This window comes from Cavia porcellus, unplaced genomic scaffold (assembly GCF_034190915.1).
Source record: "Cavia porcellus strain 051 isolate PalLab524CR breed Dunkin Hartley unplaced genomic scaffold, mCavPor4.1 scaffold_18, whole genome shotgun sequence".
Lineage (NCBI taxonomy): Eukaryota > Metazoa > Chordata > Mammalia > Rodentia > Caviidae > Cavia > Cavia porcellus.
The window spans coordinates 43,503,864-43,520,549 of record NW_026947501.1 but is presented as its reverse complement, the minus strand read 5'-3'; positions in this window follow the sequence as shown (position 1 = coordinate 43,520,549).

Below are 16,686 nucleotides of genomic sequence, written 5' to 3'. Positions count from 1 at the left end.
TGAACACCAGAGTCAAATCTTTGGGAACACAATGGAGGTGGCAGAGTTGAGGGTCCCCAGTAGGATGTTTATTTTCCAAACAAGATGGTTGCAGTGGAAGTGATTTCAACCTCTGTCTTTAAGGCTGCACAATTATTTTGCATAAAAATCTCAGAATCAGCCATAGAATGCATCTCCTCTGTATATACCACTTCCTGCTTCCTCATCCCAGGGATATGATGTTCTTATTTAGCCCCAGTAATGATTGCAGTAATGCTTCATTTTTTTCTATTAAATTTTGCCCTTTTGAAAGTCTGTATTAACAAAGCTAAGATCTAAAATATGTGAAACACAAATACATGACAGGAGAATGCTAATTTGTAAACCATAATAAATAGGTTATTGAAATCTATCTATTTTCTTTACTGTCAAATATTAGTAAATGGAAATCTTAAACAAACAAACAAGTACTGGAACAACTAAACTGTCAATTCCTGACAAAAATGAAGAACTTGTTACCTCTTAGCAGATAGTTTGGGAAGGGATTAGAAATTTCTGTGAGACCCAGCAGCTGCCCTCCCAGACCTCTGAGTAAGTTCCTCAAAAACAGCAGTTCACACAGCATCTTGTGTCACACCAATGAAATTAGCTTCATTCATAACAGCCACAGTGGAGTACAGAATATCTGTGTAAAAGAAATTAATTAAAACACAGCCTGAACTTGTTAAATAGCAAAGATTTCAAGCACTGGATGCAGTGTCTGGAGATGTGAGACTGTTTATCCACGGTGACCAGCGGAGGTCTCTGTGATCACTCGCTGTGTGCTCTGAATGCCATGGCCACGTGAATGAACTCAACCTGCACAAGTCAGGGATTTGTTCAATCTTGGGAGCTGCGTATACCAGGGGCTTCCACTGAATCCACTGTTTACTGAAATAAATATATTTTAACATGTGGACAACACAAAAATTATCCAGCAATACAAGAATCATACCCATGGGTGATTTTACTCTCTTAAAGGTGAATAATATTGTGATATATTCCAGCAGACATGTGGTCCTGGCTCTCTTGAACGGATCACACAATTTGCCCTCTGTTCAGAACCTGGAGGCCCTGCTGTGCACCCCTTGCTGCTGCTCTGCTTGTTCTCCAAATCCCCTGCCTGTCACAAGCTCTCAGCAGAATGCAGTCACTGTATCAGACAAAGATCAACATGAAGCATGTGCAGCACTGAGCTGTAGACCTGGAGCTGTGGCTCTCTGGGTCCTGGTGCTCTGGTTCCAGGAGAGACAGCAGGATGTGGAGAGGCCTCTGTGACAGGTCCCATAGGACCCAGGAGTCTGAGGTTGAGACCGTGTTCACTGTGCACTTTCCACTTGATCAGCCAGCATAGCTCTTGCTGGGAAGACCCTGGTGGGTGACATCATTCACTGAGGGGTTCACCTGTGTTTTGTTCCTGCCTTTCCACTCCAGTGACACCATTGTGGGCTCCACGGCCCAGCTTCCCTTTCAGTGACTGTAAGAGAAATGGGCTCCACTACTTTTATTGCATCAGCAGGATCCAGGAAAGTTACCGAAGATTCAGCGATGTGGTCTATGTACCTTAACTTGGCTCTGTCAACAATTGTGCTTTAGACAGCAGTTCACGTTCCACATACCTTGGTAGATAAAACTTGGTTAAAATGAGAAGCACAGTTCCTCAGTTATACTACATATAGTTCCAGGACTGAGTGGAAATATGTGACTCTGTTGGCATACTGATCAACACAAATACATATATTTGTATCATTTAGAAAATTATTTTGGTCATCACTGTTTCAATTTCCTCTGTTCCTTGTAGTGTTATAGACTGAACAAAGACTTCCAAAATTTAATCCCATAGGCCTGGTAACCCTAGATATGTCTTTGTTATTTCTATGTTATTTTATGATTCCCTTATGTTTTTGCTTTACTTTCTCTCTCTACCTAATTAATATTTATTTCAAGATGTGCGCTGTCACAATAAATGTAAGGATTCCGTCCTCTTCTATAATAGTGCTGTTATTTTTGAAACTCCTTTCAATCTGTGCATATATCTGAGAACTTTGTGCAATGAGAATTATCTGAGAGCATTTCTTTATTCAAACCAACATGGTTTTTATGCTTCGAATAGTCTGTGAGATGCTATATGATCCCCACAGTAAGCAAATCACAGAGGCCTCATCCCAGAAACCCTGGAACTGTAAAAGAGCTGCTCTCCCATTACGGGGATACTAAGGCAGGGAACTCTCTTTGCAATTCTAGACTCGGTGGCCATAGGATCTCTAAGGACAGTGACCTGCTTTTTGCTATCTACCAGTTTCTTAATATTTCCTATTTTGCTTTGCGATTGATAATACACATGGCTATGTTGTGCTTTCCTGGGAGATTCTCACACTCTAAACTATGGGTGTGCACTGATGCAATGTTCCTGAGTCCCACATGGGATGAGGGAAGCAGAGTCCACATAATCTGTCCCTATTCAGAGATGCAGATGAGATGCACTGGTGCTGCCCATAGAAGAGGGGAAGCCAGGCAGGGAGGCTGTGGTTTTACACCTGCTCCCTTGCCATTCTCTGTTATGCTCAGAAATGATAATAAAACATTATTATATCAAGTAATAAAGTTATCACATCAAACTAATAGTTAATGTATTACATGCACACATCAGTTAAACGATGTAGACTTCTATTTGTGAAATGTATGCCTTATTCTCTCTAAGCAGAACAAATACTGAGTGAGTCGATACTCTGGGAATGGGGCATTTGCTGACCTTCTTGGCCTCTGGTCATTCTGAGCACAGTCTGAAGAGCCAGGCCCAGCACTGATGTCCTGTTCTCTGATGGCCTCTGTGTTCTATGGTACTTTAATTTTCTTTAATAGTCAGAGGTGTCCACAACATTCCTTCCTTAGATCCTATGCTAGGCAGTACCTTTTGCAGAGCCCTGACCCCCACTGTGTCCCCATAGTCCAGAGCCAGAGCTTGGCTGCTCTCAGCACAAAAAGCCTGACCTCAGCCTTGATTTGTGATCCTACTCCAAAACCTCTCCAGTTGTTTCTAGCTTGAAAGCTCTCCTGGCTTTGAATTCCTAGGACCCCCTTCCACACTGTGCAGAGAGCTGAAGAGTGATTTGCAGGAGACCAGTACTCCCAGGGCCTTCTGACATCTCAGCTGCCACAGTTGCAGCCACTCACCAAACCACTAGGCATGTGAGCAGGGGAGCTGCTGGGTTCTCACAGGCTGCTCTGGAAGGGGCTTTGGGCTAGGAAGGATGCGGCGGCCTTATACATCTGTGCCAGGATTCTTTAGTCTACAGATATTTCCTGCAAATCTTCGTGGGCCCCTGATCTTTACCAAAACTATATCTTTGTCATATCATGTGGGTTATATATGTCAGGATCACTGTCCTATAACCATTATCTTTTTACAACTCTAGGTTAACTGTTGGTCTTTGTTCTTTTTAGCAGGATGAATTATTATTATTATTATTATTATTATTATTATTATTATTATTTTGTCTTTTTCCTTTTTATCGGTACCAGGGATCGAACTCACGACTGCCTGCTTGCAAGGCAAACTCTTATGCCGCTGAGATAAATCCCCAGCCCCCAGCAGGATGAATTATTAAGTTGAATCATTTGATTTTCTATAGAGTCTTTCCTGGTAATTGATAGGATCAGTTTTATGAATAGAGGTGAAAATGTTTGGTCTAAGCCCTTGGTTGCAGAAACGAATAGGTTGGTATGGTAAAGATCCTCCACTAGATGGCGAACAACTCCACATTAAACAAACCACTGAGGCCTTGTCCTAAAACACTAGGACTGTAGAAGTGATGCTTTCCCAAAAGGAGCCACTAAGGCAGGGAGCTCTCTGCTCATCTCTCTAAGCTCACATGGCTTAGGGGCCCTGTGCACAGTGAGCCATGACTTCCCTATGTGGCTGTTACTCAGGATTTCCTGCTTTACTTTGTGATTTGTAATGTACCTGAGCATCATGAACTTTCTGGAGGTCAGCAGATGAAGCAGAGTGAGCCAGAGAGTAAGAGCCACAACCCTTAATGTGGCCAGCTGTGAAACAACAGTAAGTGTCCTCATGCATTCCAAGGTGGAGGTGACAGGTCACACAGAACTTAGTTCCATTCAGAGATGCAGAGGAGATGTCCCGGAGGAGTCCCTTTGAGGAGGGTAAGGTGGGTGTGGAGAGGGCCTGTGATTGAACGTGTTCCCCTGCTGCTCTCCAAATACTGCAGCAATGAGCCCTATGCTCAGCTTGGTCCTCGGAGTCTGAGCTTCATGTTGCTCAGACTGCAGTGGGGAAGATTTGGGAGGTAATGTGGTGACTCTGGGCTCTCATTGTTCATTTTCAGTTTGCTAGATTTGAAATTATATATATATATATATATATATATATATATATATATTTAAGGAGAAAAAGGAAAAATAGAAAAAGGGTACAAGTTATACAAAATTTAAAAGAATAAATGGTAAGAAATCACTACTTAATAGATTATATATTCTCAGTTGTTCAAGTTACAAAATTGAAGCATATAAAGTGGACTTTCAAAAAGTGAGAGAGTAAACAGTTTTGTTCAATGATCCAAAAAACAGTGAGTATATGGTTATCTATGTTATACACTTAAACATATATGCAGTTTTAACCTTTAGAGCACTTTCTTTTCTTTTCTTTTGTACAATGACAATTACACATTTTGGGTTTTATTACTGCCACAGTTCTTTTTTTATTACTTTTTTATTACTCCACAGTTCTTTTTTTGAAGAGAGTAAAACCAAATGCGACATATCAGAACAGAGTCAGTCAAATCAAAAGGATGGACATAATAGATAATGTAAAAACAAAATATAAGGTGATCAACAATGGTTACTATACTGCCTCTTGCTATTTTAAGAAGAATTGGCAGTTATAATAAAGTTGACCTAAACAGTAAAGAATAAAACCAAAGCATTGGAGACATTACAGGATATTTAAAAAAAATAATAGTCAACCGGAAGGGGTGTCATAATGATTTTTATTGTCTTCACAGTTATGCCTATACTTTCGAACTTGGTACTGTCAAGCAAAGCAGAATAGAGGAAAATCAGTCAAAACAAGATGGTGAGGGTAATACAGGATGTCAAATCAAGTTAATAGGAAATCAAAGTAGGTTACTATAATGTATATTGCTATTTATTTATTTATTTTTCCCTTACTTAAAAAGTAAAAAGTAAATAATTTTTTTAAAAAAGTGATTGAGATTAAAGAGGGCATAACAAGAGAACAGCACAGGTCAAAACGTAACCATTTAAGCAAAATAGGTTTCACCACAAGATATCCTGACATAAACACAGTTACCACAGTGTCTCTTTGCTTGAAATCTTTGAGTATAACTTCGTATACTGTAGCACCAAACATATCAAGACACTATAAAACCATTCAAGAGAATGACATTATTACAGGGTATTTAGAACCAATTAACAGAAAATGAACAATGGTTTCTATAACAACTACTTGTCTATAAAAGTTTTTGCTTATATTATCATATAAAATAAAATAAGATACAACCTTTTAAGACCAATGGAGACAGAAGAATACAAGTTTGATGGGACTTCAAAACAAAATGATACTAAATCAGCATTAGCTATTATGATGTCTTGTGTTCTCCAAAATAGCTGTTCCTACCTTCTGATTTTCTCTGCCTCATTTCTGTTGAACTCTTTTTCTGTTGTTTGTTGTCAGTTTGTCTTCTTCATTTCGTTTTCTGCTCCATTCATTGTGGCCTCTCTGCCACTGTTTCTGGAATCTTGGTATTTTTCTTTTTTAGAATGTCCTGCAGTATTCTCTGTAGAGTTGAATTAGTGGCTGCAAATTCCCCTAGTTCCTCTTTATACTGGAAGCACCTTGTTTTTCCATCAAATTTAGGGACAGTTGTGCAGGATATATCAATTTGGCTGGAGGTTATTATCTTTCAAAGCTTGAATTATTTCCTCCCACACTCTTTGTGATTTGATGGTTTGTGCCGAGAAGTCTGTTATAATTTTGATGGGTGTTCCCTTGTAAGTGATCTCTTTCTTGTGTCTGATGGCTTTTAATATTCTGTTCTTATATTGCATTTCTGAAATTTTGATTATTATATGCCTGGGTGTAGCTCTGTTTGGGTTGTAGGTGGCTGGATTCCTGTATGTCTCATATATCTGAGTATCTTTACCATTTGCTAAATTAGGGAAATTCTTTTGGATTATTTCTGTGAATAGCTTTTGTAGTCCATTTGTTTGTGTCCCCACTTCTTCTCTTATATTCTTAATTCCTAAGTTATAGATCCTCTTATCATCTTCTAGCTTTTGTATTGTTGCTGTTTGTTTCTTTGTTATTTTTAAGAAGTTTTTCATTTCATGCTCCCATATTACAGATTTGCCCTCCAGTTCAGATAATCTATCCTTATTTTCTTTCAAGCTGTTATGCCAGTTTTCCATAGAGTTTTTAGTTTCCTGGTAATCTCTTTGAACCTGCTTCACATATTTATGTCTTCTCTATCTTCTCCATCAATTAATTCTCCCCTTTTTTTTCTGTTCTTCCATTCCACCACCTGTTTTTTCTTGGGTGGTGCTTAGAATTTCTCTAACTATTCTGCTTATGTCTTGCTTCAGGTCATTAACAACTTCATTCCTGAACTCGTCTATAAGGCTCTGAAGATAGCGCTTTATGTCTATTGGTACCGTGTCTGCTATTGCATGTTTCTGAGGATTGGGGGCCGAGGAACTTTTCTTGTGTGCTCCCTCTTCCTATATTCTTTGTTCCTTATACATAAGTGTATATAGGAGGCCCAGCTTCCTTCCCTGTTGGCCACAGTCTGTTTGAATTGCACCGGCTAGGTTTTCCAGCCCACCGCAGCACACCAGGGAGACACAAACCTGGGCAGTCTATGCTGGACCCTCCCCTCCAGGTCAGCCTTCTGAAGGCTTCACCGCTAGGGTGTACCTCCAGGCGTTCGGACCTGGTTTGTGCTAACCTATTGGGTCTCAGCCAGTGGCATCTTGCAGGCTAGGCACTCCCTACCAATCCCACTTGAGAGGAGGATATGTGACTGAAGTCACTCTTTCTGGGAAGTCTGCCTGGTCTGAGTATGTCCTCCGCTGAAGCCTCCTTCTCTATGGAAGGGTCCTGATCTGCTCACTCACCGAAGGTCGATGCAGGGTACCTGGCCAGTCCTGCTCCCAACTCCATTCAACGCTTCCCATTCTCTGAGCTTTCACACCTCTCTCTCCACTGTGTCAACCGTGATGCAACAGCGGCTGCAGGAGATTCAAATCACACTTTCCAGCGGTGCGGGGTCCGGCTTCGTTGCTGAGCCCTTATCTGTTCCTGCTGCATCACTGGGATTGCATTTCCAGTTGGTTTCTCTTAATTTAGTTCGTTCCTGGGTTGGCAAAGAATATCCCCTCTTACCTAGGACTTCCTGCCCAGCATCATTCCTGCATTGCAAGTGTGGTTTCTCAGAGAGCCTTTGAGGCTGCTGCTATCTATCCGCCATGTTCTTCTGGACTCGAAATAATATGTTACGGAAGCAACAAAAACCATCATTTATTGCTACATTAAATTAGTCGTTAATATACAACATGCATACAGTGAAGAATTAATTTACACCTTTTTTGTATAACGTGTATTTTCATCTTTCTAGGCACATCAGAAGCTCAGTGAGTCGAACTCATGGATGTGGATATTTGCTGATCCTCTTCTTGGCCTCTGTTCCTCAGGCTCAATCAGTGCTGAGAACCTTAAGCTCAGAGGGCCAGGTCGGCTCTTTGGTCCTGGTGTCTCGCAGTGTTGTTCCTTCTGGGGCTCTCAGCTTGCTCAGAACCCAGAATGTTGAGTACTTTCCTTCCCTGCATCTGCTGCCATGCAATGCAATGTGCAGGCTCTGTGGTTTTCCCGTGTCTTCAGCCCCATGCGTCTGGAGAGCAGCTACTTCCTCCACAGCCCAGGTCTCCAGCTCAGCATCTCTGAGCACTGCAGGCCTGACCTCAGCTTGGGCACAGGTCCCTGTTCCAAACCTCTCCCATTCACTGCAGTGGTTGAAAATCTATGAAGACCTTAAATTCTCTGCCCATGTCTCTTCAATTCCTGAAACTACTCTAGCAGCTGAATGAAGGAGGATATGTTTTCCTTGTTATCCTAACATCCTACTGGATCCTGACACAGCAGATAAAAGTTTCTCTTTAGATAGCTTGTCCCTATCCATTATAAGTTAGAAGCATAGGATTATATATTTCCTTAAATTTCTAATTAAAATTTATCACTTTCCCAGCAGTTGTCTCTGATTTCTTCAGTTTGTTCAGGAGCAACTCTTCCCTGCTGTGCATGGCCAACACAGATGAACCTCTTTCAGCCTAGGCAGGAGTAGGAAATAGGAGGCTTATGTGACCCCTTCAGGAATGAGATGTACGAGGAAGGAAGAAGGTGAACAGGTGGTACTGGGACATATTTTCATACAGCTGAATTGGGAGGGTGAGGCCAAACTTTTGCCTTGATTTCTTCTAGAAACAGATTTGAAACTACCTGATGCAGAGACATTGCAGCCCTCTAGAGATTAGGATCCCTTAGGCCCAATCTTGAAAGCTGTGTGTGTTGAGATTTCAAATAGGAAGGAGAAAATTTGTGTCATTTCTACTGTATCTCTGCTGCTTCCCCAATCCCAAGGATTGCAACAGCCAGACTTTTGTTTATGTATTTAAGTACATCCTGATTCTCACATTGCATCTGAAATGATTCTAACTTATCTTGCAAAAAAAAATCAAGACCAAATATCTGAATGGGCCTCAGAACTGCCCTTAGAGGAAGACAGGCAGAAACGTGCTCTTGCGTGTGTTTTCGGGAACCTGGGGCTGGCATTGTTTATGTCCTTCCCCGCAGTCTCAGTCATGCTGTGATAGTGAGTATAGGAACCCAGGCAAGTTCACCTAGCTCACAATTTCTGCTCTCTTCTACTCATTACTTCCCTTATATACTCTAAATTTGAAATAATCCATTTGTTTCCTTTAATTACTTCTTTTCAAAAGGGTCGTGACAAAGACCCTGGTCCCCACGTAAACCGAGTTCTGAAAGATGAAAGCAGCAGTTCCCTCTAATCACGGAAGGAATCATTGTCCTAATGGAGGAGCACATTCTCTGCAGGCAAATCTGTGCCATTCTGGTATGAACAGGGACCCTAGAACACTCTGAGCCTGTGCTGACATGGGCCAGCCCTGAAACTGGACAAAATCCCTCTACCTCTGCTGATTTGCATATTCCAAGAGCCCAGAAGGCTACTTGAGGTCTTCTTCATAGGCTGCTGGTGTCAATCTGTGCAGCTTCAGCCCCGTCAGTACACAGCAGGGACATGATGGTCCCCACTCACTTTCTGGGGCTCTTGCTGCTCCTGGTACCAGGTAAGGAAGGACAGACAGCAGCAGGAATTTACTCAGTGGTGTGTCCAGCATAGACTAACTTTTCAGGAAGGTCCGGCATTATCATGGACAATCATGTTGGTCTTTGTTGTTTCCCGTCTCAGGTACCAGATGTGACATCCAGTTGACTCAGCCAGCATCGATATCTGCATCTGTGGGAGACACAGTCACCATCAGTTGTAGGTCAGTCAAGGCATTAACGATTACTTAAGCTGGTATCAGCAGAAACCAGGGCAAGCTCCTAAATTCCTGAGCTATTGGGCAAAACTTTTGCAATCTGGAGTCCCATCAAGGTTCAGTGGCAGTGCGTCTGGGACAGATTTCACTCTTACCATTAGTAGCCTGCAGCCCGAAGATCTTGCAACTTATTATTGTCAGCAGTATAAAAGTACTCCTCCCACAATGACACAAGTCATTACAAAAACCTCCCAGGGAAGTAGAAGTATGAGGCTGGGCTGCCCTAGCTGCTCCTCTTCCTGTCTTCAGTTGCACACCAGGTTCTTCAGATGCATCAAAGCTTTGAAGCTCACTGGAAGGATTTAGTAGAAGCATCCAAGGAAGCTCCTCTCTACTCTTTCTTTTGTGTTTCTCAATCCTGATTTAATGAACCAATGATTACACTGAAGTAATGTGGATTATGGCATTCTTTTGTATTCATATGGCAACTGAGAAGCACTTCAATAGGTTACAAGCAATGGTTTTTAAAGAGTTTATTCAATTGTAAAAATTTATATTCATAGCAAAATTTAAAGTGCAGAGGTGTCTCATATAGGGCTGCCTGTATATGTACATGATATATCATCACGGTAAAAGAGCTGCTATTGTATTGCAAGTGTAGTGGTTTATTTATCAGTGGCTCCCCAAGCCTCATGCAATTATGGATTTGACCAAATCTAGGGTTTGTGAATGCTTCATTGTCTGCCACTGTGATTAGTGGTGTGAATGCTACATGCACCTTGGGGTGGAGCCAGCATATGATGTAACGGCAGGAAGAAGGTGTGTTTCCTCTCTTGTTCGTTTGAGCCTTGCTGCTTGCAGTGGTTATGAAGGGCTGCTCCACTATGCCATTCTGCATTGGAGCCAACTGAGTATGGACCAAAAACTCCAAGTGTAAGAAACAGACTTTTCTTTCTTTGAAGTTGGACATTAGGTATTTTGTCTCAGCATGCGTAAAAATTAACTAAGAGAGCAATCCATCAAGATTAGTTTAAACCTAAAAGTTTACCTTAAGGTTAACTCTTGATGTTCAAGATTTGACTTGAAAATATAGGAATAATGACAATAGCCAACATGATAACATGGCGCCATGTTGTTCCACATTCGTAAATACCACATCTTCCTCTTGTGCATTCTTTTTTCCTCCATTTTGTATAAGACAATCATGTCTTCTCACGCCTATATTTTTAATTTTCTAGAAAATAAAATCTTGTAATTTACAGTACAGAAAATTTTCAAGAGCTAATCTCTAGGTATATTGTTATGGAATACTGATGTAAAAAGTAACAAGTAATATATTTTTCCTCATGCCAAGACACCTTTTGTAACATCTACTATTTTTATTCTATTAACATTTGTGCATTCCTTAAAGATTTATGTGAAACATATTGGTGTAAGAATGTGAAGTTATCTGTCGTTTGTTTCAACTTGTGAAATTTATTACTTTTTCTTGTCTTACTTTATTTCCTAGCACCTTCACTATAACTTTGAATAAAAGTAATTAAAGTGGACATGCCTACTTAGCTACTCTAAAGCATAACATATTTAGCATTTTAATGCTGGATGTGATGATTTTACAGACTTCATTAGTAGTAAAAGGAAAGTTATCCAAGATTGTTAAACCTATAGTGCCAGGTTTTGCTTTGATTGATGCACTCTAATAACACAATGCAGAGAATCACTGAAAGGAATTGTTATTTGCCTGTGCAGAAAGTTCTATTTCTGATTTCAGTGATTGTTATCAGTGTTCTAAAGAAAGGCAGATGCAGGGCTGCTCATCTTTGAAGATGTGGTTGCCTACTACCTGCACTACTGAGCTTAAATCACTTTTGCCCTTTGTGGATTCTCACAAGAGCAAGGCTGCATTACGGACTGTTTGGAAAGAGTGCAAACCTGCAAAGGAAAACAATGTCTTCAAGACAAATTTCTCACAAAGACTTAATTCAACAAGACGCAATCAAGCACCTGTGAAGAGGATGAGACACGTTAGAGGTTAGAGAAACAATGCTTTGATCTTATGTTTAATAGGTTTGTACTGAATAACATGTGGATGAATTTAGAGATCTGGTAATACAGGAAGACACCAGGATCAAGTTCAATGATCACAGATGAAAAATATTTTTTCTGGCTGTGCCCAAGGGCCTTCTGTCCTGACTACCTGTGCCTGGCATGCTCAAGTGAGGATAAGAAGAGCCCAGGGTTTCTGCACCTGCAAGCTCAGTTCATCACGGCCCTGCTGCTCTGCATGCTCCCCGCAACACCCCTTGCTGTTCATAGCCCATATCTTTGCTTGAGTCAGAGCTCTGGGGAGACCTGCACCAGGGAAGACCTAGGAAACAAACACCATGGAAGCCCTGGCTCGGCTCCTCTGTCTCCTGTTACTCTGGGTCCTAGGTGAGGGCTACATTGAACATTTTTGCATATCTGTGAAAACTTTCAGTGTTGGTTCTTATGTAGAGTTACTAGATTTTCAGTTCAGTAAGCAGCGTAGTTAAAGTTCATTGTAGATTATGAAGTTTGGTTCAATTGTGAACACAGTTGGTATGATCTAGATAACAGGTGTGACATTTCTATTTTATTTTCCAATTTCAGATTCCCACTGGTGAAACCTTGTTTACACAGTTTGCAACCTCTCTGGTTGTGTCTTCAGGGGAAACAGCCACTCTTGGGAAAAGTCCAATCAGACTGTGATTAATTACCTAATCTGGTGCCAGGAGAAATCTGGAAGGATCCCAGGCTCCTTATCCATGAAGTGTCCAGCAGGGTCACTGGCATCCCAGTCTGACTCAGTTGCAGTGGGTCAGGGGCAGACTTTACTCTTACCATCAGCTGCCTGTGGTGTGAGCAGGCTGCAGTTTATCACTATTACTACTGTTATAAAGCGTGTTCCACAGGGATCCATTGTGAAACAAAACCTCCCCCAGACTATTATTGTTTTGCTCATAGCAGCTGCTTCCTTTACAGACAGCTGCTATGGTTCCTGTTCAGCTTAAATGTCTTTGCTTCAACCTGGCATCCCTGTGATTGTGAAAAATATTTTCTGATAAGATTTTGACTGATTCCAGTATTTTTCCTCAGACTCATGTGCACAGCCATGTTTAAGAATAGCTTCCCTGGTAATGGCATCAGATCAGACTCACAGGAGTGGATACCTACAAAGACAGACATCTTATGTTTAAAAACTAAGATAATACAACAGCCAAGAACAAACTTTCACTTTATATATGTGAGATTAACTCATTATGCTTTGACTTTCTAAACAGAAATATTTCCTCAAATATTTCTAGTTCTTTAAAGCTTCCCAGACTTACTTCTTTATTTCAGTTGCTATTATTTCAGTTATTTCAGGTCTATGGCATATGTTTTCTTCTATGTACATATCTCCTAAGGTTTCTTGAGATGGGCTGGAGACTTTAGGTTGTATTTTGGTCTTTCATTTTGTCATTTTCCTATATTTCTGTGTTTCAAGTGTTATTCCAAGGCTTTCCCTGGGCCTGTTGGAAATCCTCTTCTATGCTCTCGGCCTGGGACTCTGGTCACTCAGTTCCAGGGATTGAAAGTGGGTCACTGAGGCTGGGGCAACCAGTTCCAAGCCCAGTTCAGTGTGGCAGGAAGCCATGAAGTTCCCTGGTCAGCAGGAGCAATGATGTTAAACTCCCTCCTGGGACAGGGACACTCACACTAGGCTTCCCAGTCTCCCAAATTGAGAGCACAGGCAGGCCCATATGCCTGGAGCTGGCCCAGCTCAATAGGAAGCTGGGAAGTTGGTGCAGGCAGGACCAAGCCCTGCTGAGCTGGTTTAGTGCAGCAGGAAGCCATAAAGTTCTCTGTCCAGAGGAGTAAGGATGTGAAACTCCCTCCTGGGGTTGGAATGGTGTGGGGCGCTCACCCCAGGCCACCCAGTCTCCAGAATTGAGGGCACAGGCAGGCAGGCCCAAATCCCCAGCATTGGCAGAGTATGGCAGGAAGCTGGGAAATTGGTTCTATGATAATTTTTATAAATTAAGTATTCACTGTATTTCTTAGTTACACCTTGTATACATTTGAAACATCTTTTCAATTTCAAGAAAATCCTCTAGGACTCTGTTATTGAGCTTTTTATTGCTGTCACAAAATATTTGAGAAAACTATTTGAGGTTTATTTTGACTCACAATAACAGCTTTCTGTCCAAGGTCAGCTGGCTTCAGTGATTTTAAGCAGTTGATGCACAGGGGAAGGAAGGATTGGAAAAGGAATCTGTTTATCTCATGACAGCCAGGAAGCATTTTATCTAACATCTGAAGTTTCTTGGCTTTTGAGAACTTATAATAGCCTTTTTCTCTGGGATGCAGCCAGAGCAAAAACGATACTCCCAAAACAAGATGATCATATTACAGACTCATGGGCTTGAACTCTTGTGGATTCCAGGTTAGACTCCTTGGACAAGGCTAAAAGGGTAATGGTACCTAAATCCCTAACTCTTTCTTTTTCTTCTTTCTTTCTCTTTCTTTCTTTCTTTCTTTCTTTCTTTCTTTCTTTCTTTCTTTCTTTCTTTCTTTCTTTCTTTCCTTTTTTCTTTCTTCTTAGGATCCCTGCAACATATGAATATCTTGCTTTTGGAATTCACTTTGCTTAATTTTTTTTTTTTAATTTTAAAAAAGTATTCCCTATTTTCTTTTCTTTTCTTTTTTATCGGTACCAGAGATCGAACTCAGGACTGTCTGCTTGCAAGGCAGGTGCTTATGCTGCTGAGCTAAGTCCCCCAGCCTCCTATTTTCTTTTTTTAAAATGAGAATTATATCAAACAAAGTAAAACAGAATAAAGTCACTTGAAATAAAGCAGAGAAATGATACATTATTTCAAATCAAGGTAATCAGAAATCAACAATGTCTACCATAATATTTTATCTTATCCTTGAAATAACTGCCCATGTCATTAGATATAAAAAATAACAAATCAAACTAAACATAATGCAATCTATGAAAACAAAACAATGAATTCAATAGAGCCGTTTAAAACAAAATTAACAGAGTATTAACAATGGCTGCCACCTTCCCTTTTGAGAGGTTCTCTTTTCCTTTTACTTAGAGAATAGTTATTGTACATTTTGGATTTCACTGACTCCTTCGTTTTTTATACTAGGTAGATGATGTGATGTTCACCCATGTAAGTTTGAACCATTTCACACAATTGCATGACCACAAGTTACATCCATTTACCTACACGAGCCTCATTATTATCCTTGTTTATAGCTCAGTAGCTTTCCATTATATAAAATGCCATATCTGTTTTATTTTTTCTGTGGTTGGTGGGTAAGCTGCTCCTGCTTTTTTTCTGATTCCCTGTCTCATGGAGCATTTTTTTTTCACCTTTGACTTTCAATCTATGAATTTCCTTTCAAGTTAATGTGTTTCTCATGCACTGCATATTGATAGATCTTGTTTCTTGATCCACTCTGCCTGTGTTTCTTTTTATTGCTGCACTGAGGTCATCTGAATTTATGGTTCTAGCGCAGATCACAGGTTTGTCTTTCCCATGAATTTTCCTGCCATTGGCTTCCTACTTAACCTGCATTCAATTGTCTGCCTCACTCAGTGATCCCACTTCCCTGCTATTCCTGGGATTGTGGGCATTTTTTTTCTCTGTGGAATGTCCTTCATTACTCTTTGTAGGGTTGGTTTGGTGGTCATGAATTCTTTCAGTTGTTCTTTATCTTGGTAGGATCTTGTTTCTCTCTAATTTTGAATGAGACTTTTCAGTGTAAATCAATCTGGTTTGGAAGGTGCTTTCTTTCAGGACTTGAAATACTTTACTGCAACTCTTCTTGTCTTGATGGTTTGTACTGAGAAGCCTTGGTGATTTGGATGGGTTTTCCTCTGCAGGTGATCTGTTTTTTCTCTCAAGCAGACTTTAGTATTCTTTTCTTGCACTGAGTTTCTGGGATCTTGATTTTTATGTCTTGGTGTAGATTTATTTTGGTTTTGGCTAGTTGAAGCTTTATATGCCATAATTATCTATATGTCAGATCAGTTTTCACGCTTCAGAAGTCCTCTGTTATTACTTCTGTAATAGTCTCTTTATGTCATTTGTGTTGGCTCTTCTTTTTCGCTGACATCTGTCATGTTTAAATTACCTTTCTTTTCTTCATCTTGCAGCAGGTGAATTGTTATTTCTTGGTTTCTTGTTGTTTTTATCAGATCTTTCCTGTCGTGATCATAGCTACCATCCTGTCTTTAAGGTCTTAAAGTCTATCTTTAGTTCCTTACAAGTAGTTTTATCAGATTTCAGTGAAGTTTTTAATTTCCTGGATATCTCACTGTGTCTGTTTCAGGCAGTCACATTCTTCTCTATATTGTTCTCTCCAGCTTTCTCCATCCTCCTGTACTTCTCTTTTTTGTATTTATGTCTTCTGTAGAAGACCACATTAACCCTTTTAGGTTTGTCATGTCTTCTTTTACCTGAAATAATATTTCTGATCTGATTTCTTTTACAGTCTCCTGAAGTAATTTGTTTACTTCAGTTACCATCAGGCCAGAAATTTCAAAGGTGCAATTCCTGCTTTCTGTCATGCTTGTATCTCCAGGACTTGTTCTGCTTGGTTTAGAGGCCAGTGTCCATTTTGCTCCTAAATCTTGACATTTTCCTGGGTTCCTCTGGACTAGGAATTTTTAGTGTTCCAGGCTCTTATGCTTTTTACGTGTCCATAGTGTATGGGGATGAGTCAGGCGCTGGAGTTTCTCCTAACCCAGGTTACCCAGGAGGTGGTGGAATGTGGGTCGGGCTGGTCCTGATACTTGGGGCTACTCCAGCGTGTGGCTTGCTGTTTCTCTGGGCTTGAAATGGGTGTCCAATGGAGAGTCCAGATGATAGCTGGCCTGTGTGCTGGGACTAGCCATGTTAATTCTCTGCACCCATGATGGCTGCCTGTGGGACAGTCCCTGTGGCCCCTATTTTCTTTTTAAACTACATTTTTGTGGACTTTTATATGCACATGGTGATGCTCTGTGGATGGGTGGTTTCAATCTGCAGAAATGCGACTGTGATGATTGAGTCT